The sequence below is a fragment of the Euprymna scolopes genome, chromosome 12 (assembly GCF_053919585.1).
Source record: "Euprymna scolopes isolate OS-2025 chromosome 12, ASM5391958v1, whole genome shotgun sequence".
In the NCBI taxonomy this organism is placed as follows: domain Eukaryota; kingdom Metazoa; phylum Mollusca; class Cephalopoda; order Sepiida; family Sepiolidae; genus Euprymna; species Euprymna scolopes.
In genome coordinates, this window is record NC_136493.1 from 150343628 (window position 1) to 150370445 (window position 26818).

The 26818-nt window shown below is 30.0% G+C and overlaps 1 protein-coding gene across 7 annotated transcripts in view; it reads right to left on the reverse strand.

Annotated features, from left to right (window-relative positions):
• The window catches only part of LOC145291542 (uncharacterized), a 459128-nt gene that overhangs the window by 293842 nt on the left and 138468 nt on the right, over positions 1 to 26818 (reverse strand). The window contains exon 2 of one of the 7 annotated variants that reach the window (XM_080137549.1): positions 3814 to 3921. The exons of the other annotated variants lie outside the window; for them this stretch is intronic. The gene's annotated coding sequence lies outside the window, so the exon portion shown is untranslated. The remainder of the gene's footprint in view (positions 1 to 3813; positions 3922 to 26818) is intronic. 7 annotated transcript variants of the gene reach the window in all.

Below are 26818 nucleotides of genomic sequence, written 5' to 3' on the forward strand. Positions count from 1 at the left end.
AAGCCATTTAATTTTCCACATAAAGCATTTGGCCTTCCTGGAGCCCCTCAGCCTCCCTCATGGAGCCCACTTTGGGAAACCCTGCTTTAGACATAAGTTTTAATCATATTATATATCTTGATTTTAGTCTTCTTAAGGGGACATAGAAGTGATGTAAAACTGTTTTTTGCGAAACAAATTTTACCCATCCTGAGACAGGTGTGTGTGTGTGTGTGTGTGTGTGTGTGTGTGTGTGTGTGTGTGTGTGTGTGTGTGTGTGTGCGTGCGTGCATATTGTAGCCGTTACTTGTTTTCAAGTATGACCACTTTTTACATAGCATGATGATGATGATGATTATGATGCCTGCACTTTATTCTGTTGCACATGCACTCATTGGTGGTTCACCAAGCCAGCACATGACATGGTTACTAAACTGGAAGTCCGCCATGTTAGCTGTAGTCAACACCTCTCCACTGTCGTAAGTCTCAAGAAAGATGCTTATGTATGACGCAGCAAGCTGCACACATAGTATCTACATAAAGATCACATACTCAAAAAGTACTGGTGTAGCAAGAGGATTACAGTTAACAATGCTTGTGTGGCATGATGACCATTCTGAGTAACTATAAACCTTGTTTCATTCTCCTAAAGCACACACACACACACACACACACTTATATATATAAAGAAGTAGCGTGTATGTGCGTGCAACTCTCCTACTGTGCAACCAGTGGGTTGATCATGATCAAACCTGGCATGGCGATGGTCCCCCACCTAGGGATGGTGCACATTATTTTCCAAGGTAAAGGTCAAGGTCGTAGCCTATATATATATATACTCTCTTACAGCCCACACCACTGAACCGATCATGACCAAACCTGATATGATGATGGTCTCCGGCCTAGAGATGGTGCACACTATTTTTCAAGGTCAAGGTCAAAGGTTAGGGACGGAACTTTGCTAGTATATATATATATATAATTTAAAAGAACACAACACATTGGTTTTAAATTAAAAATATATGCTTTTACATATATAATTGAGCCCTGATCATTTTCCATAGACTAAAAACAACCATTACATAAGTTTTTTTCAAGTTGGAATGTCTAACAAAACTATGACTTCCTGTTACTTGATTACTTGAAGATCGCCTGTGTTAAACATTAAACTTGATTAATGTTAAAATTTCCCTTAATTTCGTGGCGATGAATGGTGGTATGTTCCTTGCTAATGGAGTCAGAGGTGGCTTCATGGTGGGGTTCGAATCCTTTGACCAGTGTTGATCGTCATCTCCTGCACTGATGATCACATAACTATTAAACACTAGCGTTTAAAATAATTATATATATATATATATATATATATATATATATATATATATATATATATAAATATATAAATATATATATATATATATATATATATTTATAAGCAGGGAGACCTGACTTTTTCCGGAATTGCATGAAGATCAACAAATGTTTCATCCTCCCATACTTTTATTGTCATCTAAATCGGTGAAATCACCCATTTTTTAATCAAACCGATTGATTGCCTGCTGTAGTTGGGGATCGCCCTCCCCCTCCGTATGCCTCCCCGTAGTGACTTAGTCGACAATATGTTGTAGTCTACGTTCCACTGTAGAGAACCTATTGTTGATTTTATTAAATTAACTTTATATATAATCACTTGAATTAATTTTATATATAATCACTTGAATTAATTTTATATATAATCACTTGAATTAAAGTGTAAAATGCTAAAGTCAAATATCATGCTTCAGTTGAGCTCTAAACAGAAACATTAATTTCGAATGCGCCCCTGTCGTATCAAAGAACGTACTGTTGATTTTATATGCCTGACCTTATTGTTTGTGCCATAATAATGACTTGGATTAAAGTTTAAAATGAAAAAGTCAAGTATCATGATTCAATTGTGTTTTAAACATAAACATTCAGTTCGAATGCGCCCCTGTCATATCAAAGAACCTTTTGGCTTGTGTGATAATAAAACTTCACAAATGTGCTTGTGATATAAGGCTGCATACGGTGTTAACTTTGTTCAAAATCACGTTTCCTCCTTTCATCGGACTATTTCGATTATCAATTATCGATACTTATCAAAGACATTCCGATACAAAACCTATTTAAGAACACTGCCAGTTGCATAAAGTACCTTCGTGTGAAATTTCATAAAAATCAGCTTGGCCGTTTTCGAGTCTATTGGGAACAAACTCACATACACGCAAACAAAGTTCCTTTATATATAATCGTAGAGAAAGATATATATATATATATATATATATATATTATGTACAACATAAAAAGAAACTGGAATCTTAGGAAGATATCCATCATTCCAGTAATTATAGGATTCATGAAAAAGTATTTCAAAAATTATCTGGCAAATATACTTGGTGAATCAAGTGCCCTTAAAGCGACAGTCAGAATCTTATAAAGATCTCTCGGTTGAAACGTATGAGATAATGTGTGAATGTCTGACATCCAGTAAGATGCCCCATTACCAGTTAGAACAAAATTAGAAGAAAAAGAATATATATATATATATATATATATATATATTTTTATATTTATATATATATATATATATACACACACACACACACACACACACACATACATGTTTTAGACACATTTAATTTTATAAAATGTTATTTTACATAAACAAAATTATTAAAATTTCACTGTTGGAGGTATTCAAGAATCATTGCGAAACATAAAACCTTACGAGTTTACAAAAGGTAAACCAGAATATTCAGCTTATGGAGAAAAAGGCCTAAATGAAAGAACGTGCAGAAGACGGTTTACAACATTTAAAAATGGAATTTTTTTTTTCTTGAAGATAAACCGGTATTAGGACGTTCAGTTGAATTTGATGAAGAGCCACTTGTTGCATCACTAAAAGAAAATCCCACAGCATCAGTTGAAGAAATGGTGATGAAGTTTTCCTGAAATCATACAAGTGTTCATCATCATCTGTTTTTAAGCTCGGAAAATCGATGCCTCAGGAATTTTCTAAAAGACAAAAGAAATTGTGAATTGAAATCTGTAACAATTCATGAGGCAACCATTTTCTCAGCTTAGAAATAGATGATGAACGGTTATACGGTTTGAGGAAAATTGCATAAGTTTGAAATGGAAAAAATTGACATTGCTATATATTCATAAGTTAGCTGAGCAAAACAGTCATAAGTTAAAAGTGAAGATAAATTTTGAAAATATCCAAATAGAGAAATGTTAGAAGGCTATCAAAATATAAACGTTTGTCAGTGTTAAGAAGGGAAGATCCCTAGAAACTCGAACCAACCATCATTTTTTATTTTATTTTTTTTTTTATTCACGTTCACCCCTAACAAGGCATATCGCCACTTGGACATAAAGGGACAATGCCTAGGAAAGATTAACAAGATGTTTGTTTACATTACATTTAAACTTCTGCATATCAGTACAGCCAGGAAAGCAGGTGGCAGGAAGGGAATTTCATTATATTTACCCATTTTCAGGTTTTTACCTGAAATATATTATGGAACATGTTTGCACACATTAGATCACTGTGTAGACATTTTGATTAATCAAGCAAGATTTACTATTGAAAAAAAAATGTATGGAGAATCACTTGTTTTTGTCTTCCCTTCTTAACATCGGCAAAATTCCATTTCTTGCAGTGTGATAGCCTTCTCTATATAAATATATCACACATAAAGCTTCAAGCAAACTATATCTCCTTATTATCTTTTGCATATTGCTTTTTATTGCAGTTGTATTAATCCATACGAATTGCAATCAATGTTTGTGAAAGAAAACGATTCAAAATACCTTCACTCTTTTTGCCATAATTTCATTTCACTCATGTATAAAATCTCCTTTGTAATCTGTCAGTTTTTAATATTTCAAGTTTGTGAATAGCGTTTGTAAATACTGTACCTTAAAAGAGAAAAAGAAAAGGAAAATATTGTTTAGAATTTATACACATGGTACAATCTTACTCAAACATAGCAACAACAAAAACATGGCATTAATTAACAAACTTTTTTTATATGTAAGAAATCATTTTTAAAACCAAGTTCGATTTTAAGAGATGTATTTTACTCACGTACCAGTGAGGTCTCTACAAAAAAATATAAGACATTAGCTGGAAAAATATTTATTGGAAAAATAAATAAATAAAAACAAATCTTTTAGCATGGAATTTTGTTTTAAAAATGATTTCTTATATTTTCAAATCCATGGCGCTTTTCAGTGTAGAAATATTGGATCATTTACTTTCATGCTCTTACCAACGGGGTCTTTAAAAAAAAAATTAGGACATTAATAACCATTTTCATTAGACATTAGAAAATATTGGTTGTTACCAGCATTCATCGACAATGAAGAAAAAAATGTCTATAGCTCACTGAGGAAGATCAAGTCACTAAAATAATTGTAGAAACTAGCAAGACTTGTGGAAATCCCACAGCAGACTCTTTCATAAGTAATATATTGATGTTGGCATTCTGTGGATGTTCACCGTAAATGGAGATGCCCTGATGTTATTGTAGCTCTTTTGATAAAACTGCAAAAGTATTTATCTAAGCTGGCAGGTACACCCAGCGTAGCCCAGTTGTAATATATGCTTAAATATGATATATCAATTTATGCAGACTTTGTATATATTATTATAGAGTTAATGTTGTGATAAAAAAAAAAAAAAGATACATCCATATGATTTGGGTGCATCAGCTTGAATCAAAACCGAAACCAAAACTCATGAAGAAATATATATATATATATATATATAGATAGATATATAGATAGATAGATAGATAGATAGATAGATACTTTGAGTTCCTTCAGCTGAAATCGAAATCAAAACTTATGAAGAATTCTTGGTAAAATTATTTATAAAAAAATTAGAGGACTTGAGTGCCATTAGCTATAATCGAAACTGAAACCAAAACTTATGAAGAATTCTTGGTAAAATTATTTATAAAAAAATTAGAGGACTTGAGTGCCATTAGCTATAATCGAAACTGAAACCAAAACTTATAAAGAATTCTGGGTAAAATTATTTATAAAAAAATTAGAGGACTTGAGTGCCATTAACTATAATCGCAACTGAAACCAAAACTTATAAAGAATTCTTGGTAAAATTATTTATAAAAAAATTAGAGGACTTGAGTGCCATTAGCTATAATCGAAACTGAAACCAAAACTTATAAAGAATTCTGGGTAAAATTATTTATTACAAGGAATGGAAGGTCATGACACTCAGAAGAAAAAAAATGTAAGTGTGACGCACAAAATAATACACACGCTATCGTATAAATATATAGATGTTGGATCTGTTATTGTTTTTTTATATTATTATAAATTCTTCAGAAATTTCTTTTGCAGAGTCTTGTCTTGTATCATAAACCAGCTTAGTGTAATTCCCTTCAATTTCAGCATTTGATACTTTATTTTGGGGTTTATTTTGATAAAATTTAGATGGGAGGATCACAGTGGACGTGCATACAACGAGAAGTCTATCAACCAAGGTAAGGATATTCAAAACTAATAATTTATTTAATCGGTGTAATTTTAAAATTATACAGAAATTTTTTAAAATCTGATACAAATAACTTTGGCTGGATGTTTTTTCAGAGAAATTACGTTTCACAGAAACAAACATATTGCCGTTGGGTGAAAAGTGACGTCATTACGATTCTTTCTTTCCGAGTTTTAGTTCTATAAGAATTGTTCATTATCTTGCACTAGCGCCTCCAAGAAAGGTATAAACCGAGATTTTCTCTTTCGTGCTAAATAGTTAAATTAGGTATCTGTTACATCTGAAAATAACGGTTATTATCAGTTTAATAACAAACAAAATGACGGTTATTATCAGTTTAATAACAAACAAAAATGATCCAAGAACGAATTATAACCTCTAATATATTTATTTAACATCTTACAGATGAAATGGTAATATTAGAGCCACTGGATGTTTTACAATTAAAGTCTGTGATGCAAGGCACTTTTGTTTATCTGTCAAACTGCCATGGCTGATGTTGTTTACTCCAAGGGCAGATAACTCTTCTTTAGTGCAAGGAAAAATGGTATTATTTTCATTTTAGGCTATCTTACACCAACGTAGTTTAGAGTATAAAAATGGGTAAATATAATGAAATTCCCTTCAATTTGAACTTGTGATATCTTGTTGAATTTTTTATTTTTATTTTATTTTTTACATATTTTAATAAAATTTTAATGTAAACAAGCTTTAATGTTTTTTCTCAGTTCTTTAACTTGTGTCCGTAATATTTTTTTTCAATCTACTTGAAGCAGGGTTACTATTTTAAGTGATATGATTTATTAATGTTGGTATTTTTAAAATTCGGTGTGAATGATATTACGCACATAAAGATGGCCTCATTTTCAAGTGCAAGTCATCCATAGGTTTTTAAGCTGTCAATTACAAAATCCATGTTGAAACATTTGGTGAATTAAATATTTGCCTCTATTATCAAATTGTTTTTTTTTTGTACCTTGTATACATCTTTTTTTCTATTTTCACTAATTTAACCCTTTATGACCTGGTTGAACTAATTTGTTTAGTCGTAAATAAATGAATATAACGTCACAAATAAAGTGGGAATTGATTCAAACACGCCTTATACGTATTAGTTCAGTATCTGGGTAGATGCCAGATACCTCCAGATTGCAACTGTTTATTGCTTACATTCAGTATGTTGTTATCTGTCTCAAAGAGTGGAGGATTTCGTTTGTTGTCATAAACACACGTTTTCAGGCACTATCGATAATAATCAAGGTAAGTTTATGAAATGTAAAAATTCTCAGTAGGAGTTTAACTATTGAACTTCATAATTTTTCCAGTTTAAAGACAATCATAGTATCATTACCCTTTAAACTAACTTAAATTAAAAAATAAATATTATTTTAATCATCTACATAATAATTCAGGTCATAAAATTAAAAATAAATATTTTTTAATCATCTACATCATAATTCAGGTAATAAAATTAAAAATAAATATTTTTTAATAATCTACATCATAATTCAAGTCATAAAATTAACAATAAATATTTTTTAATCATCTACATCATAATTCAGGTCATAAAATTAACAATAAATATTTTTTAATCATCTACATCATAATTCAGGTCATAAAATTAACAATAAATATTTTTTAATCATCTACATCATAATTCAGGTCATAAAATTAACAATAAATATTTTTTAATCATCTACATCATAATTCAGGTCATAAAATTAACAATAAATATTTTTTAATCATCTACATCATAATTCAGGTCATAAAATTAACAATAAATATTTTTTAATCATATGCATCATAATTCAGGTCATAAAATTAACAATAAATATTTTTTAATCATATGCATCATAATTCAGGTCATAAAATTAACAATAAATATTTTTTAATCATCGACATCATAATTCAGGTCATAAAATTAACAATAAATATTTTTTAATCATCTACATCATAATTCAGGTCATAAAATTAACAATAAATATTTTTTAATCATCGACATCATAATTCAGATCATAAAATTAACAATAAATATTTTTTAATCATATGCATCATAATTCAGGTCATAAAATTAACAATAAATATTTTTTTAATCATCGACATCATAATTCAGGTCATAAAATTAACAATAAATATTTTTTAATCATCGACATCATAATTCAGGTCATAAAATTAACAATAAATATTTTTTAATCATATGCATCATAATTCAGGTCATAAAATTAACAATAAATATTTTTTAATCATCGACATCATAATTCAGGTCATAAAATTAACAATAAATATTTTTTAATCATATGCATCATAATTTAGGTCATAAAATTAACAATAAATATTTTTTTAATCATCGACATCATAATTCAGGTCATAAAATTAACAATAAATATTTTTTAATCATCGACATCATAATTCAGGTCATAAAATTAACAATAAATATTTTTTAATCATCGACATCATAATTCAGGTCATAAAATTAACAATAAATATTTTTTAATTATCGACATCATAATTCAGGTCATAAAATTAACAATAAATATTTTTTAATCATCTACATCATAATTCAGGTCATAAAAAGTTAACAATAAATATTTTTTAATCATCTACATCATAATTCAGGTCATAAATTAACAATAAATATTTTTTTATCATCTACATCATAATTCAGGTCATAAAAAGTTAATATCAAAAGAAACATCCAACTTTATATCTTATGTGTTATGAATCATATTAAAAAGATTTATTTATTTTGAAATTAATCTTTTGTAAACAATTGTGCTTTTATATCATTGATGCAGTTTTTTTTTTATTCGTTTTTGGAGGATAATAAGGCATGGCTTAATGTTTAGGCTAGTTTTATCTAATAATTATTGCATTATGATTACGTTTTATTTAACACAAGATGACATTTGTAAAGCATTTTAAAGTTTTTCCACTTCAACTGTTGGACTTAGGAATTCCCTAGTTGTATCCTGCTTCTCTGATTGTACTAACATGCTGAAGTTTAAGCAAAAAAGTGAACAGACATCTTGCTGCTCAACTCCCTACTAAGAATGTCCCTGTAGGCATGGTTTCTAATTTACAAGAACCCCTTAAGTCTAAGTGGCAATTTGCCTTGTTTAAGATGAATATGATTAAAAAAGAAAACTCGTTTAACGCCTACACTTTTAGTTATAAATTTAACTTGTGGACCAATAATACACAAAATGGCAAATTTTCTTATTTCCAACAAACTTTGAGCTATCATACTTTCGTGGCTAATTGTGCTACCAAATTAATTTTTTGACCATTATTTATATTTTATATAATCTTATGTTCACACATAAACAGTTTGTAGATGTAATAAAAAGAAATTTGGGATACCCAGTTAAATAGTAGATTATATTCGACAAACTTTTGATGGAAGGGAAATAATTAACACAGAAGAACAAAATAAACCAACAGGGCAATGCTCATTGGATTGAATAAAATGACGCAACCCGACTAACATCAGTGCAGTACCGCTGTACATTTGTTAGTAAAATTTGCAAATGATATACTTTTGTGAAACTATCATTGCCCAACGAGTGTATCTTGATGTGGCAATGCTACCATGGATATTCCCTGGGAGGTATCTTATCGACCTGGCATGGCATCACAAGATACTGGAGCATGACAGTTGTATCTCCCTTTAGAGTAGCAGCTGACCATTGCTAGCACCAACATTGTCTTTAAATCTGCAAAAGCGAGTAGTCTATTGCCTATGCTGGGGAAATAAACCATAACACTAGGCATTAGTTATTAATTCTCTGCAGAGAATTAATGATCCTGAATTCCGGAAAAGGGGCTAATAAAAACTGGAAATTGAACACTTGATAAAAAAGTGCACAATGCATTTTTATAAAAAAAATAATATTTTTATGACATTACATTTTGGAAATCCAAACTCAAATCGTCTGAGCAAAAACATATCTTGTCTGGGTGACGGGATTCTTCCTTGTGATGACAAAAAGAAGGAAAGAAGAGTTCAACAAAATGAGACAAAAAGAACAAAATTCATTTGTGATTATCTACTAGCTCAGTAAGTTCTAGGTAGCCATAACAACACACACACCCTTAACTGTCACCATCACTAATTGTAAGACACAGATGATCTGACTTGTGACTCTTCAACACCAAACGACAACAATTCAGAAGGAAAATATGAAGAGAAATTTTGTTGACAAAGCCCCCTTTTCAATATTCGGTATACTGATGGGGTCAGTGGAAGATAACACACTTTTCTCCATGAACACAAGTTTGGTTTGAGGCCACACCAAAAAGGAGCTACCAGATCAGACTGTCTTAAATGTACCAAACTTTGATGTTATTGCATTTTTCTATCCTTTTTCAAAACTCAATCATGTTATGCAAAGCCAAAAACAAAAATTTCCGTCTATAAAGCAACCAAACCAAACCAAACACCATGAATAAATATTTGAAGATATAAAGAACTTGACGCATAAAAACTTTTACCAAAATAACTGGATTTTCGATTAAATAACCGAAAAAGGGTTGATATGCCGTAAAACAAGACAACCAAACCAACAAAAAGGCGCAAATTTGTATTCCCTTGTGACACACTAAGTGTAAAAGAAGATGTTATCAAAATGATCGGTTGTGAATCACCCCTGAAGCAATGAGGACGCACCCTGATGAAAGTCTGACATCAGCAGTACAAATAGAAATATAAGTAAAATACTTATAAACTGATGAATAGTCAACAAATAAAATTTGATCCAATTCAATAATAGCCTCAAAATATTTCTAGCATTCTTGAATTCAAAATATTTCTAGCATTCTTGAATTCATACAAAATATTTCTAGCATTCTTGAATTCATACAAAAATCATCATTTCAACATTTTATTTTTTGATATTAAAGCAGTTGTATATATCCGGTATTGTCTGGGAGGAAGAGCGTCTTAATATTTTTATTTTTTATGCTTTTTATAATAGCAGGATTCACATATCATTGCATAATTTGGCATAATTTAAAATATAATTATGCCTATAGTTTTTGCTTTCAAAGAAAAGTTAAAAAAATAACATTTTTAATTTGAAGTCGATATTTATCTCCCTCCTACTGAGGAAAGATGCGACACAAGGATCGGAAGATGAGATTGAAGAACCAGTGCTTTAGAGAAAGAGAAATCTAGCCTACAAAAAATGTCTGCGATTAGCAATAAACTAGTCCCTTGTGAAAGGGAGAAGGCAAAACCTGGGAGGATGGACCTAGAATTGTACAGGACCTGCAGCATACTACAGTCAACGAGGATAAAAAATATCTCAATAATTGCTCTGACTTTGTTGGCTTTGGGACCAACGGAAAACTCCGGTTTTACAATATGAGGTCAAGTAATAAAAAAAGAAAAACTGTTAGCGTGAAAAAAAAAACAACCTGCTTACATGCAAATTTTACAGATAGCAGTAAAACGGCAAATGGTGTTAGCGAATCGAAAGGAATTATTTTAAATATTAATAAAAAAATTTTTTTTAAATATTTAACTTCTTTTATCAATAAAAATATTAAACTTTTTTTAAATAGCTTTTTTATGGAGATATTCTTTATTTTAAATTTTCTTTTTTAATGAAATTATATTAAAGCAGTGGTATATAGCCAATATTGTCCAGGAATCTTTTTACTTTAATTTTTGATATGATTTTTGTAAATTAACTATTAAAAAAAAAATTATATATATATATATATATATATATATATATATATATATATATATATATATATATATATATATATATACATATACTTATTTACTAGTTTGACGCATGGAAAGTGCACATTTGCTGTCTTTCATAAATCTGCATCATTGAATATTTCGTTTGAAAAAATACATTTATCAAAGCGTTTCCTCTTCGTGACAACAAAAAGAGAGAAAGGAGAGTTTAACGAAAAGAAAGAGAAAAAGAAAGGATTAACAAAAGGAAAGAGATAGAAAGAAGAAACGTCACTCGTGGTATTTTATCCACCGGTCAGACCAAACTCCTTGCTGCCGGCATCACTAGCTGCTAGTCGTAGATGATTTTACTTTCAATCTTTCAGCACCGAGTGACAACAATTATGACAGCAGAGGAGAAATTTAAGGTTCCTTTTTCTATGCCGATATATTGATGCTTTCATTGAGAAAAGTGTATTATCTTCCATTAAAACAAATAAACAATTAAAAATAAACTCTTAAAAATTAATAGTGTAATATAGTGGGTGTATATATATATATATATATATATATATAGATTTAGCAAAATGCGGGATCGGATTTTGCTTGCAAAAATATTTGATGAAACTACAAGTAAGTCATAGATCTTACTTGGTAACAAATAGTGAAGCAAATGAAATATGGTGAAGAAAAAGGTGATTTCACGTGAATGGACAGTCTGATGAAGGGTAAAATATCCAATAACGGTGAAATCCAAAAATCAAAATCCAAAAAAACTTGGTTAAGTTTCCATTTCCACAAGTAAAATCCAAAGGAATCGTGTAATTGGAAGATAGTCGAAAGTAACCCAAATAGCAGAAATCCATGAAATAATTCACAAATGGGGGCAAGGAAAAGGGAATGAGTTTAAATAATATTATTAAAAGGAAGATAAGAAAAGAATTTAAAACGACTGTCAAGGCTGGGCTAATTTTGGGAGAATGAGTGAAGAAGAAGAAGAAGAACAAGAAAATTGAATGGTGATTGAGTTAATTTTAGAATAGAAAAGCCAATGTCAAAATGACCCAGACAAGATGACGTTGAAAAGGCGCCAAAATTTAAAGCAAAAAAAGGGAGGGTCAACTGAAATATACAAGTTATTACTTAAAAATTAGATTATCAGCAGGAGTTATTAAAGGAAGCAAATGAATTAATGATGAGTGAAATACATACACATGTATATGCATACATACATACATATATGAATACATACAATTACACATATACATACATATATATACGCAACCATATATATATATATATATATATAAAAACGAGTGTGTATAACTGTTTACTTGTATATATATAAACGTTCATGTGTTTATGTGTCTATTGAATGTATGTAACGTGTATATATTTATCAGTGTGCCTATGATCGTCTTGTGTTCTCGTGTTTGTATGTTCAACGGACATATAACACTTACACCAAAATCAATCGGAGAAACATACCTCAACTATCTTTGGTCTTGTTTGACGGAAAGCTGCACCGAAAATTCATCCCAATTAATGAAAAAAATCTTGGGTTGTCTTTTCAGCAACTTTATTACAGAGGTTTCCCCCATTGGAAAGCTCCATGTCGGTCCTACGTTCCTTACATTTGATAAGTGTTGGATCCCTTGCTCCCCAGGTGCTCCGAGCCATTACGGCCGTTTCGTTGAACTCTCTGTCCATCTAGTTCTAATTACTAACTGACTAAAACCCTACGTATATAAAAACATCCCCTTTCTAATGACATTATCAACCATATCAGTCATGCCCATCGTCTGTCCTGAATACTTGTTGATTTAGCTAACATTCCTGTTTATGAAAACTAACCTTCCTTTTCATTTCTGACATAAATGGTTTGATCCTAAAAAGTAATTTTTCACCTTGATACATTTTTTCTAACATTCTATTTTACAACATCAATAACAATCATAATAATAATCGTTCAGTTTACTAGGCGTTGCCCGGGACAACTACATGACAATAGATTTCTTAAAATTAGACTAAATAATTACAGAAATAATCTACATTCATAGTTCAGTGTTCGTTTTCTTTTTTTATAAGGGGCTGATAATCTGGATCATGTCTAACAGGGGATTGTGGGGAGTTTCTAGCGATAGTGGATTGATGATGCAATCATTTCATAATGAGCAGATAGTGTTTTGATCACTGATTTAACTTAAAGCAAACTTATCAAAGACGACTAATTATCTTGTTATGTATTCACAGTCACAAGAATCTTTAGAAATGTTCAAACAATTTTATTAATATACCTATTTACTATGCCTCCCCATGGGACAGAGTTAGACACCAGGGTCGTTTTTTAACGTGGAGAAAAGGTACAAAAATAAAAATTGTCTCAGTCGTGAAGGATTTCTCATCCACCGAAAGAGAACAAGAAATAGAAGTGCAGCATCTGGAGAACAGATACTACACTTTGATCTTGTCCCGAAGAGGATTTAACTTACAATTCGCATTTCAAGCAAGATTGAAAAATGAATTAATAACAGTGAATTTACAAAATTATGTTTGTTATTAAAAAAATTGTTCATTGTTAACGTGTGGTGCTAGGGATTCTACTTTTGAGGGAATAACCTCATCCTTGATAATAAAAAATATAATATTGAACAGAATTAAATATTCACCTGCTTAGGAAACTCCATAAAGTAGGAAGGCAATATGAACTATGAGTGCAGGATAGATAAAGCATTTAACCAGCTCTGCAAAATCTGGAGAAAGCAAAAATTGCACTTTCAGATCTAAATGAAGATTTTATAACAACGTCTTGTGCACACTGCTATATCGAAGTGAAACTTGGCATCTCCAAAACCTCAAAACCTCAAAAATCTCAAAATCAGCCGAGAGAAAACATTAGATGCGTTTGATTCCAAGTGTATTAGAAAGATTCTAGGGATCAAACAGAGTGATCAAATTACCAAGAAGTCAGTGTTTCACACTAACAAACAGGTGGTGATGTCAATAATCTCCAAACGACATCTACGTTGGCTTGGACATACTCTAAGATTGACCCCAGTTTTGTAAAAGTCGATGTAAATAAATCTACACGCGACGCACGTTCGCACGTTAGATATTACAATCTACACGGTATATAAAAAATAGGAAGAAATAGTACCCGCCACCGGAGAAGCCCGGCGAAAAAAGCCTTTGCCGGACGGACAAAAAATGTGCATACACATTTTGCCTTTTATATATATATAGATTAGAGGTAATTAACTTTATATATATATATATATATATATATATATATATATATATATATATACTAGCAAAAAGTACCCGTCGTTGACTGGGTTCAAAAACAGCCTACAGAAAATGGACTCTGATTTATGAAAGTATGATAGGTTATGGAAAGGAAGTGTTTTTGATATAGATGTACATAAGAATACTTTGATAAATATGTTTTAACTTAAATAGGGATGGTATAATAAAATTGTGGGGTCTGCGTTCGCGCCTGGCCTCCATAGAATGGAAATAGGCACAAACTTTAATAAAGACTTTTCATATCTATCTGCATAAGTATACTTTGATAATTATGTTTCAGATTGAAGAAATATGGTATAATAAAATTATGGGGTGTTTGATCGCACCTGACTTCCATAGAATGGAAATATGTCACAAAGTTTAACAAGGTTTTTTTTAATATAGATCCACAGAATATTGTGATAAGTGTTTCAGTGTGAACAGGTATCGTGTAATAAATTATGGGGTTTATCTATTTTATTTTTACTTTCATCATATTTTGCTTCGGTTTTGATACCTCCAAATTCGAAGCTATCTCTTTACAACCCTTCCTTTTCATAACCTATCATACTTTCATAAGAGTCCATTTTCTGTAGGGTGTTTTTGAACCCAGTCAACGCCGGGTACTTTTGCTAGTGTATATATATATATATATATATATATATATATATAGAGAGAGAGAGAGAGAGAGAGAGAGAGAGGGGGGGGCAGTGCAAGTCCAAGAATTCCTCTTTTAAACTAAAGGTCAACAATAATTAAAGGCTTTCTAGTTAAGGCAATTCTTTCTGCTATTAGTCACATCTGTTGCCTTTCATCAGACATATTTTAATAAGTGGTCGCATGGATTTGCTATAACTGCTAGGTCTTTTTCTTTTTCTTTGAAGAGAGGTGGGTGGGTCATGGACAAGCGGTGTGGAGGAGAGATTAGATAATTTAAACATTAACTTTCTTTCCTTCCCCCTCACGACACTCCAACACCCAACATAATAATCAGGCAATTTAACAATTTATATTTTTCATCAATTTATATTTTTCACAAAGGACCAACCATTCAGATCAGCAGTAATGTCAAACATAAACAGAGAGAGAGAGAGAGAGAGAGAGAGAGAGAGAGAGAGAGAGAGAGAGAGAGAATGAGATTTTTTATGTCTCTATATAATTTACGTATATGTGTGTTCCTAAACTAATTAACCTATCATTATGAATGCAACACAGCTGCGTTATATTAAGTTTATTTTAGTTTAGGAAAAAAGGGCAAAGAGGAGGTGGAAGAATTTTATGAAAATTTAGGTACGATTTTTTTTTTAAATGTTAATAAATTTTAGGCATCAATTTATCTATATATATTTTATTTCTTTTTGATACAACTCCCAATTGGAAAATTAAAATATTTCAGATTTGCATTAAATTTAATTTACAGACACTACAGATAGCAGTTAAACATGATTTCTTGAATTTCAATTTCGACTAAAGATCCCTTAAATCTTAAAGTTTAGACATTTCTAGAATTAAAAAAAAAACATATAATAGATTTTGATTTAAGTTACAATATTCTAGACATAAGGTTTAGTATCATATTTTAATTTTTAATCTTTGTAAGATGGCATAAAACTGGTGTACAACTATGCTAGTTGAGAAATTAATTTTAGTTTTATTTATATATATGAGTATAGCCAGCAACATTTGTTGATTTTTAAGATTTTTATTATTTTTTAATATTTTTAAATATTTTCATAACACGTTTCGAGCCTTATTTAGCTCTCTTCAGATATTTTTAGTTAAAAGTTTTTTTTTAATTAAAAGTTTGTTTTTTGGTGAAAGGTTTATGGAATTCCCTTTTGGAAATCATTTTAGTTTGGCTAGCACGAGTGTGCTAAAGATAATGCTCCCCATCTTAGGTTGGGCATATTGGGAAGTGATATACAAACTATCATTAGCATATTAAGCGATGCTCTTTGTGTAAACAAATTCAGCTTAGGTATTTGGACAATGTGAAAACATTGTTAATTCACTGCCCACATAGCAGCAACTGAATAGTGCAACGGTTAGAAGCTCCGACTGTCGTTTGGGCGGTCGGGTTTCGATCCTGGCTTGTCTAGCCGCACTGATGAGCTGTGAAACAGCGAAACAGTACTGTATGTGGATGACTATATATATATATATAGAGAGAGAGAGAGAAAGAGATAGATAGATAGATGGATGGATAGATAGATAGATAGATAGATAGATAGTGTTGATCGGAGTCAGAATCGGAAAAATCTGAAAACTCTTGGGGTATCAGAATAGATATCAATGTGTGCCTATTTTCCGATGCCAAAAATGATTCTTTTAATTGTCTTTTTCATTTGATTTTGTTTAAAACGAAATCTTCCATTGCTGGTAGTAATAATAAAATAATGAACATTTATTGATTTTTAAACAACCAGTAAAACTAAAATTTATATACCCGCCCCCCACAAGTGTATTTTTACGTTTAAGAAAATATTTGAATGTTTAACATCTGCATTTTTTTTTGTTTGCTTTTTTTTTTCCTTTTACTGTAATCGGGAAAATAACAACTCTGTAGTTAAATAATTAAAGATTATAAAAAATCGGAATTAGTAATTAAGTATGGAATCGGTAATAATATTGAAATCGGCCCAACACCAAGATATATATATCCTAGCTTATGTGTTCCTCTTCTTTAGTTGAGCTTTCTGGTAAGTGCAATCGTTAATTGCAACTAGCATATAATGTAAAGCATTTTGCATAAGAGATGTGTTTTTTGGCGGTTTATGATATTCATCACTGTGATTTCATTTACTCTCAGCAGCAACCAAATGATGGCCAACTCATTAGAAGCACCAATTGTCATTTAGACGGCTGACTTTCAATCCCAGCTTGAGACAGTTGCTGCTCAAAATAGCTGTGATACAGCAAAACTGTGTTTCTGTGGATGACTATATATATATATATATATATATATATATATATATATATAGTCATCCACAGAAACAGTTTCGCTATATATATATATATATATATATATATATATATATATATATATATATATATATATATTTCATGTTAATTCATCAATATCTATGCTGACGACACAATTATCTATGTCAACACTTCAAAGAGCAATAATGATCAAGATCTTTCTGATTCTCTTTCAACCTTCAGCAAGTGGTACAATGGGGAAAAAGGTATCTAGTTACCTTTAATGAATCTAAAACCACACTTCTTTCTTTTCGCTGCCAACGCTCTGATCCTCACTTGGCCTCAACTGAAATGAATGGCTCCCGTCTTGATGGAGCACCTTGCTTTGACAAGCTTCTTGGACTGGCCTTTACTCTAGATTTGAAATGAACGTCTTACATCAAATCTTTTGCCAAGATCACTGGAAAAAATTATTGGATCATTCTACCACTCCAGACGGTATCGCACTTTTTAGAATCGTTCCATCACTAATGCACACACGTAATTTTAAAATTTAAAATGTAAATGCTCTGTGGTCGGTCATCAGTGATGAACTGGTTTAATTGCAGGTTACATGTTTAACTATCTCCTCCAGCAACCCAAGTATAACATGTCTATGTATATATCTTTTATACCTATATGTACTATGTGCATCTTTATTTATATTATACTAGCAGCGACACCCGCTGTTGCCCGGGATTGAATGATGATCAACAAATGTTTCACGCTCCTATATTTTTATGGTCATTGAAATCAGTGAAATCGACCATTTTTCAATCAATTTGATTGATTGCTTGCTCTAGTTGGGAACCCATCATGGTGCACCAGAAGGAAGCTTCACATGTCTCCCCACAGTGACTTAGTTTACAATATATTGTATTCTACATTGCACTGTAGAGAACCTAGTGTTGATTTTATTAAATTATTTTTTTATATATAATGGCTTAAATTAAAGTTTAAAATGCAAAAGTTAAGTATTATGGTTCAATTGTGTTTTGGGCAGAAACATTCATTTCAAATGTGCCCCTGTTATATTAAAGAAGCTATGGCTGATGATTATATATGCCAGATCTTTCTGCTTGTGCGGTAATAAAACTTCTCAAATGCACTTGTGATGTTAGGCTGTATAAGGTGTTAACTTTGGTAAAAATCGCCTGCTCCTTCTTTCATCGGATTCTTTTGATTATTGATACTTATCAAAGACATTCCGATACAAAACATTTATAAGAACACTGCCATATATGTAAAGTAAATTTGTTTAAATTTTTATAAAAAATTGGCCCAGCTGTTTCGGAGTTCAGAGGGAACAAACACACACACACACACAAAGTTCCTTTTATATAATAGTAGACAGACCTGTAACATTCAATTACAAGGAAATTCAGAAATAACTTTTTCCCTAAACCGACACACTTTGGTGTGATACCAAAATTGGAATGACGAGCATGAGAGTCTGCAAGTTAGAGAAAGTTTTAAAAATTAAGTTACATAAATAAAACTTGAATTCTAAGATTTTTCTCTTTTCCTTTTATCTAGTAGTAGTAGTAATAGTAGTAGTTTTAGTAGTCCTGAAAAAGTGCCAAGGTTATAAAGGTGCTTTCATAGTAAGCATAGTATCAGCTGTTTCCACTTTTAGCAATTGTGGTCAATGGCTTGATTTGTGCAGCAAAATTCTTCTCGGTCCCTTCAGCGATGTGACGTCATCGTTACACTTTTCCTTTGCTCTCATTCTTGGAGTGGCTGTCTAATCTTATTACATGCGGGTGTGTCCGCATACCATCCCATGCTGTGGTCAGCAGATGTTCATAGTGACTCACATGTTGCTCTGGGGTTGTGGACTTCCTCAACGGTCATGTTCTCTCTTTAGGAAATGCCACAAATTTTCCTGAAGCATCTCGGCTCCGTTGCTTCATCTGTTGCTACCAGGGTTCAAGGTTCACATGCATGAACGAAGATGTAGAACATGAAGCAGCTTCAGTTTCGACTCGTCTTCTTGTCTCTACAAATTGCCAATGAGATTGCCCTCTTGTTTGTGTCTATTGCTAGATATTGATCTTAGAACCTATTTCATCGATGGAGGTCAACAGGTATTTGAACAGAGTTTACTTTCCTGTTTGCTGACTATTTATCATGTTTTTTTTTTTTTTTGTTGCTTTTTATTCGTTGATCAATTTTATTTATTTTACTTTTAGGCATCTCCAAATAATGCACACTGCCACCGATATGTAAGGGACTTCTGTGAATTAGGATACAGGTATGCCCTCTAAGTGGGTAGTTATGCACCAATATCTTTGTTTATATTACATTTAAATTTTTGCATCTGGATACAGTCAGCGAAACAGAGAGCAGACAGGATTCCAAAGGTTAACAAGGAAAAGAAGTTATAAGAGTAGAAAGTCTTTCGGCATCTGTGAACCTCTACAGTGAAAGAATGAGAGTTTGCTGATTGTCAGGTCAGTTGGAAGTATTTACGTCAGGGGTGGGGGCAGAAAAACCCCAACATCTATTAAACTGTAGAAGAGAAATAGCAAACAACTGTGTTCACAAGATAAAATTTACTCTAGGATAGCGATACAAAATAGTTTTAAAACTAACAAAAACAATAGAAAATAAATAAATTAAATAATCATGAATATACATAAACGATCACACATGTATGTATGCACATATATATATGTGCATATATATATGTGCATATATGTATGTACACATATATATATATATATATATACATATTTTTATATATAAACTAACATTCAAAAAAAATAAAAAGCACTAACCTAGTTTTAAAACAGATCAAGAAACTAAATAGAGCACACACAAAGGAACAGGTCAACCAGAGGTCAAATAGGCCTTTGTCCGATAAATGCATGCTCATTGGCTGATAGGAAGGGCGCGGTGGATACTAGAAAGCTCATTGGCTAACTAAAATCTAAATAGAAGATGAGCATATAAAAACGACAAACAACCACAGAATTCGCGCATAAGCCTGAAGAGTCCTAGAGTGGATGAAACGCGGAATATTCAGTGTAGCCTAATCGCCATATATATTTTATTAATTACTATATATATATATATATATATATATATATATATATATATATATATATATATATATATATATATATATATACTTTTCAGAAGTTTAGGTAAGGTAAGCCATCGGTACCGTTGATATAAGATATAGACAGATGAGATAGATGGTCTGAAGAGAGCTTGATATTGGGACCTAAGACGGTCCCCTATTATCAGATTTGAAACTGACAGTACCAACGGCTTCCCTTATCTAAACTTCTAGAAATATAAATATTACGCTCTTATTTTGAAAATTCTTTCCTTATAATAGAGCACTTTGCTAGAATTCTTTTTCCTCAAAGTATAAATAAGTGTGTGTATATGTATATATATATATATATATATATATATATATATATATATATATATATATATGTGTGTGTGTGTGTGCATGTATTTATGTGTGTGTGTAAATATGTTTTTTTTTCAATTATATTTCACCTTTTATTTATACCAATCCTTAATTTATGAAGCTCAATGTAATTACAGAGCATATAACAAATAGATGATAAAAGTAGCAAAACAAAAGTCGATGTTCCAAGATGTTGACCATCTTACAAGTTATTCCTTTAATTACGTTGACATACACAATTCTTGACAGCAAACTCATTCATTTAATTATTATATCAATCGATGAATATATAACTTAAATGACTCAAATGATTGAAGTAAAAAAAAATTTTTTTTTTCAAGAGTGCTCAATAAGTAGGTAGAGTTTTATAAGTAAAATTATACAAACATCAGAAAAGGCTATACATGGATCGACGTTAACCAACTCATCAGGGGTTCAATAAAATTAAAATTACTGAAATTCTGATGAGACAACGTCAAAACAGAGGGATTTGTGGGGGTCTTTTGTAGATGTTTATATAAATTTATTCAAACACATACACACACATATATATATATTTTTTTTTTGTTAAAAATGCTTACTTTCTTCTTTTTTCTGTAACGTTTTATGTATTTGTTTGTTTTTCTTTTGCTACCGTTTTTTACCATTCCGATTATGGATACATTCCCATACTTCAACAATATTTTCCTCGTGACAGGATCACAGGAAACCACCTAAGTTTATTTCAATTTTTATATAACTATGCTTGCCTCTTTTCCCAAATTAATCCCAGACAACAACATCTTCATAATGGTATTCTTGCAATGTTCTTTTTTATTATTCAGGTTTTGCCTTCGAGGTGGAAGTGGGGAGTCATCAGCAGCATTCTAGGTTAAGTGGGTTCCGAAATATTACGAATTAGCAATGCCGGTTCTACTAACAATACATAATGATAGCAAGCTCACATAGCTTCATTATCACAAAATTGTACTTCCAAAGATAACAAGCCATAACTTAATATGTCTGTGTAACTGGAAAGTTCAACCCTCGTCTCTGCATGTTTATACATGAATATATTTAAAGCTTAAGCCAAAATATATTCAAAGCTTAAGCCAAAATATATTCAAAGCTTAAGCCAAAATATATTCAAAGCTTAAGCCAAAATATATTCAAAGCTTAAGCCAAAATATATTCAAAGCTTAAGCCAAAATATATTCAAAGCTTAAGCCAAAATATATTTAAAGCTTAAGCCAAAATATATTCAAAGCTTAAGCCAAAATATATTTAAAGCTTAAGCCAAAATATATTCAAAGCTTAAGCCAAAATATATTTAAAGCTTAAGCCAAAATATATTTAAAGCTTAAGCCAAAATATATTCAAAGCTTAAGCCAAAATATATTCAAAGCTTAAACCAAAATATATTCAAAGCTTAAGCCAAAATATATTTAAAGCTTAAGCCAAAATATATTCAAAGCTTAAGCCAAAATATATTCAAAGCTTAAGCCAAAATATATTTAAAGCTTAAGCCAAAATATATTCAAAGCTTAAGCCAAAATATATTTAAAGCTTAAGCCAAAATATATTCAAAGCTTAAACCAAAATATATTTAAAGCTTAAGCCAAAATATATTCAAAGCTTAAGCCAAAATATATTTAAAGCTTAAGCCAAAATACATTCAAAGCTTAAGCCAAAATATATTTAAAGCTTAAGCCAAAATACATTCAAAGCTTAAGCCAAAATATATTTAAAGCTTAAGCCAAAATACATTCAAAGCTTAAGCCAAAATATACTTAAAGCTTAAGCCAAAATATATTTAAAGCTTAAGCCAAAATATATTTAAAGCTTAAGCCAAAATATACTTAAAGCTTAAGCCAAAATATATTTAAAGCTTAAGCCAAAATATATTTAAAGCTTAAGCCAAAATATATTTAAAGCTTAAGCCAAAATATATTCAAAGCTTAAGCCAAAATATATTTAAAGCTTAAGCCAAAATATATTCAAAGCTTAAGCCAAAATATATTCAAAGCTTAAGCCAAAATATATTCAAAGCTTAAACCAAAATATATTCAAAGCTTAAGCCAAAATACATTCAAAGCTTAAGCCAAAATATATTTAAAGCTTAAGCCAAAATATATTCAAAGCTTAAGCCAAAATATACTTAAAGCTTAAGCCAAAATATATTTAAAGCTTAAGCCAAAATATATTCAAAGCTTAAGCCAAAATATATTCAAAGCTTAAGCCAAAATATATGCCACTAAATAAAAATAACATGAGACGGTTTTTAGAGCAGTAGTCGTATATTTTCTATTTTTTATGTATACAATAATCTCGATGTTTGTTAAGATATAGCAATAGAGCATAAATAAATATCAATTTTTCTAGATTCCAAAGTCCAAGATTTTATTTATCCTACCAATCATCTTTTTCAAATCAAAAACTAAAACTTCTGCACATTTTTTTTGTTCATGGGGGAACAACCAATCATCAGAAAAAAACAGAAAATTCTCAAAAAGAAAAAAATACATAGTGTTGTAGCAGGACATCATCATCAAATCATATGCATCCAAAGATTCTATTGTTGGCATTGGTTTCCCCGCTATTTTTCTACTCAGAATTCTTTCTAGAAAGACATTGGGTACTTATGAGAAGGACCATATGAAGGTTACTAAAATCTTTAGTTAAAGTAATTTTTGTGGAATGAACTGGATTCGAACTTGGAACCCCCAGGTTTTCAGTCCATGTTGTTAATCACTTGACCACCATCACATTCCAATGTAACAGGTAAAATCCAGACATAACCAAACAATTCACAGCAATACCATTTCCAGTTTTAGAAATATATATATTCTCCACTCTATAATAAAACCCAATGTGTATTTATTCGTATATAAATAAATAGGTGTATTTACTGTCATGCAAAAGTTAGTGCGTTAAATCAATTTTAAGCAAGTCAGACAATCACCTGAAATGAATTTGGAAAGAAATCCTTACTGTATAATAAAAAATCTAGTGTGATAGTTTCTTTTTCTTCAGATCATCAGAAACGAGAGTAATAAATTAAATATGAAAAATTCAATTACTGACTGATATCAGTAGTGGTCAATTTAACATTGATCACTACTGATTTCATTCAGTAATTGAATACCGGTGCCGGTGTCTCTCTCTGTCTCTCTCAATAATTGTTTTGTTTTTTTTGTTTGTTTTGTTTTTTACACTGATCAAGATATTCTATTGCGGCAAAAGTTACATAAAACTTAAAAGAATTTGTTTCATGTTATGTAGTTTTTATTTGGTTATTATTGCTTTTAATGTTTTTAATGTTGTGTAGTTTTTATTTAGTTATTATTGCTTTTAATGTTTTTAATGTTGTGTAGTTTTTATTTAACTATTATTGCACACAAATAAGTTTGAAACATTTTAGAGAAAGATAAAAAAAATCTATTTAGATGTTATGTAGCACTGTTGGGACCAATTACATTTAAAATATTAGTTTACAATAATTTTCATTAATAATCGATTATGATTGGAATGTACATGAAACTGTTGTTATATATAATTACTGTCGAACTGATTCCAACAGCTATTTTTTTGTGCATGCTTTAAAAGCATATACATATATAACACCCCTAACCTATGCCCTATAAGAGGAAGAAAAAACTGTCCCAAACCCAGCCTCTTTCCCCCCTCTCTCTATCTCTCTCTCAACTCATACAAAAGAGAAAGATTTTATCAGCTTTCATGCCTTTTAATATGCAGTAATTGTGTAACACTACAGCGTCATCTGGTAACTAGATTCTTATTGTGTAGATAGTAACAGTTTGTTGTCTTTCCCATTTTTCATTATTATTATTATTATTATTATTATTAGTAGTAGTAGTAGTAGTAGTAGTAGTAGTAACAGCAGTTGTGAAATTTATTAAAAAAATTATTTGGATTACTCAGACAATTATTCTTTTTGGGAATCACAACGTTTTTTGTTGATGCAATCTCCAACCTTCTTTAGGGTCATCTTGTCAAACTCGGGAACCTTTATGTCAAACTTAGGAACTCTATGTAATTTCAAACAGAATCTTTTATTCAACCCACAAGGATAGCTTGCTCTTGTTCCATCAACCACGACCAAGTAGAAGTCATAAGTAATTCTTAATCGCCCGTAATGAGGATTGAACCTTCAACCTCCAGAAGACTAACGTCCAAAATGAGAATAGAAAACATAAGGTTAGTAGTAATGAATCTTGGTTTTAATCTGCATAAAAAGTCATAAAATTATGTGTGTGTGTGTGGGTGTGTGTGTGTGTGAATGGAAATTTTGAGTTAAATCACGCAGAATTACAACAAAATTTATTGTCTGACAAATGAGTACAAATGATTATCAAAGTCTTTTCAATGAATGGCGGAGGAAATGTTGTTAGCAAAATAGATGTGGGTGATTAAAAATTTTACTTGATAGCACATAAATTGAAAATTAAAATTTCAATTAAGGAAAAGATTAATAATTATCTGTACTTCTTTGTCAACTAATAAATTTTGTTGTAATTCTACATAATTTAACTCAAAATTTCCATTTATGTCATTGCTCTATCTCGTATTGAGCTTTGTTTGGGACCGTCTTATTGATACTAATTATTATTTGGACTTCATATTTACAACCTGTACTCTTAATGTAACATAATATGCGCTTGCAGCTAGGATTGAACTCACTACACGAATTTGTACTGTAATTCAAATCTTGTCAATAGCTGAATACTTGATGCTTTGCCAGGGCTATCAAGGGTATTTTTTATCGTGACGCCATCACTAGATGGGTTGCCTACCATGGCTTTAGAGAGGCCTATCTATTCTCGAGAGAAGGATAGACCGTGCCAGTTTCCCACCCTGGTATTTTACCTCGTGGTACATACAATGCCTCGCCTTCCCATTTGGTACTGGCCAGGTTCAATGCTGCTTAACTTTGGTGATCTGTCGAAAACCGGTGTGTTAACATGATTGTTTATACATATATATTTCCGTGTGAGTGTAACTGTGATAATTACATATTTAATTATTTTTTTTTTTTATTCTTACTGCATTATATATATATATATATATATATATATATATATATATATATATACATATATATATATATACATATACATATATATATATATACATATATATATATATATATATATATATACATATATATATATATACATATATATATATATATATATATATATATATATATACATATATATATATATATATATATATATATATATATATATACATATATATATATATACATATATATATATATATATATATATACATATATATATATATACATATATATATATATATATATATATATATACATATATATATATATACATATATATATATATACATATATATATATATATATATATACATATATATATATATATATATATACATATATATATATACATATATATATATACATATATATATACATATATATATATACATATATATATATATACATATATATATATACATATATATACATATATATATATATACATATATATATATATACATATATATATATATATATATATATACATATATATATATATATATATACATATATATATATACATATATATATATATACATATATATATATATATATATATATACATATATATATATATATATATACATATATATATATACATATATATATATATACATATATATATATACATATATATACATATATATATATATACATATATATATATATATATATATATATATATATATACATATATATATATACATATATATATATATATACATATATATATATATATATACATATATATATATATATATATACATATATATATATATATATATATACATATATATATATATATACATATATATATATATATACATATATATATATATATATATA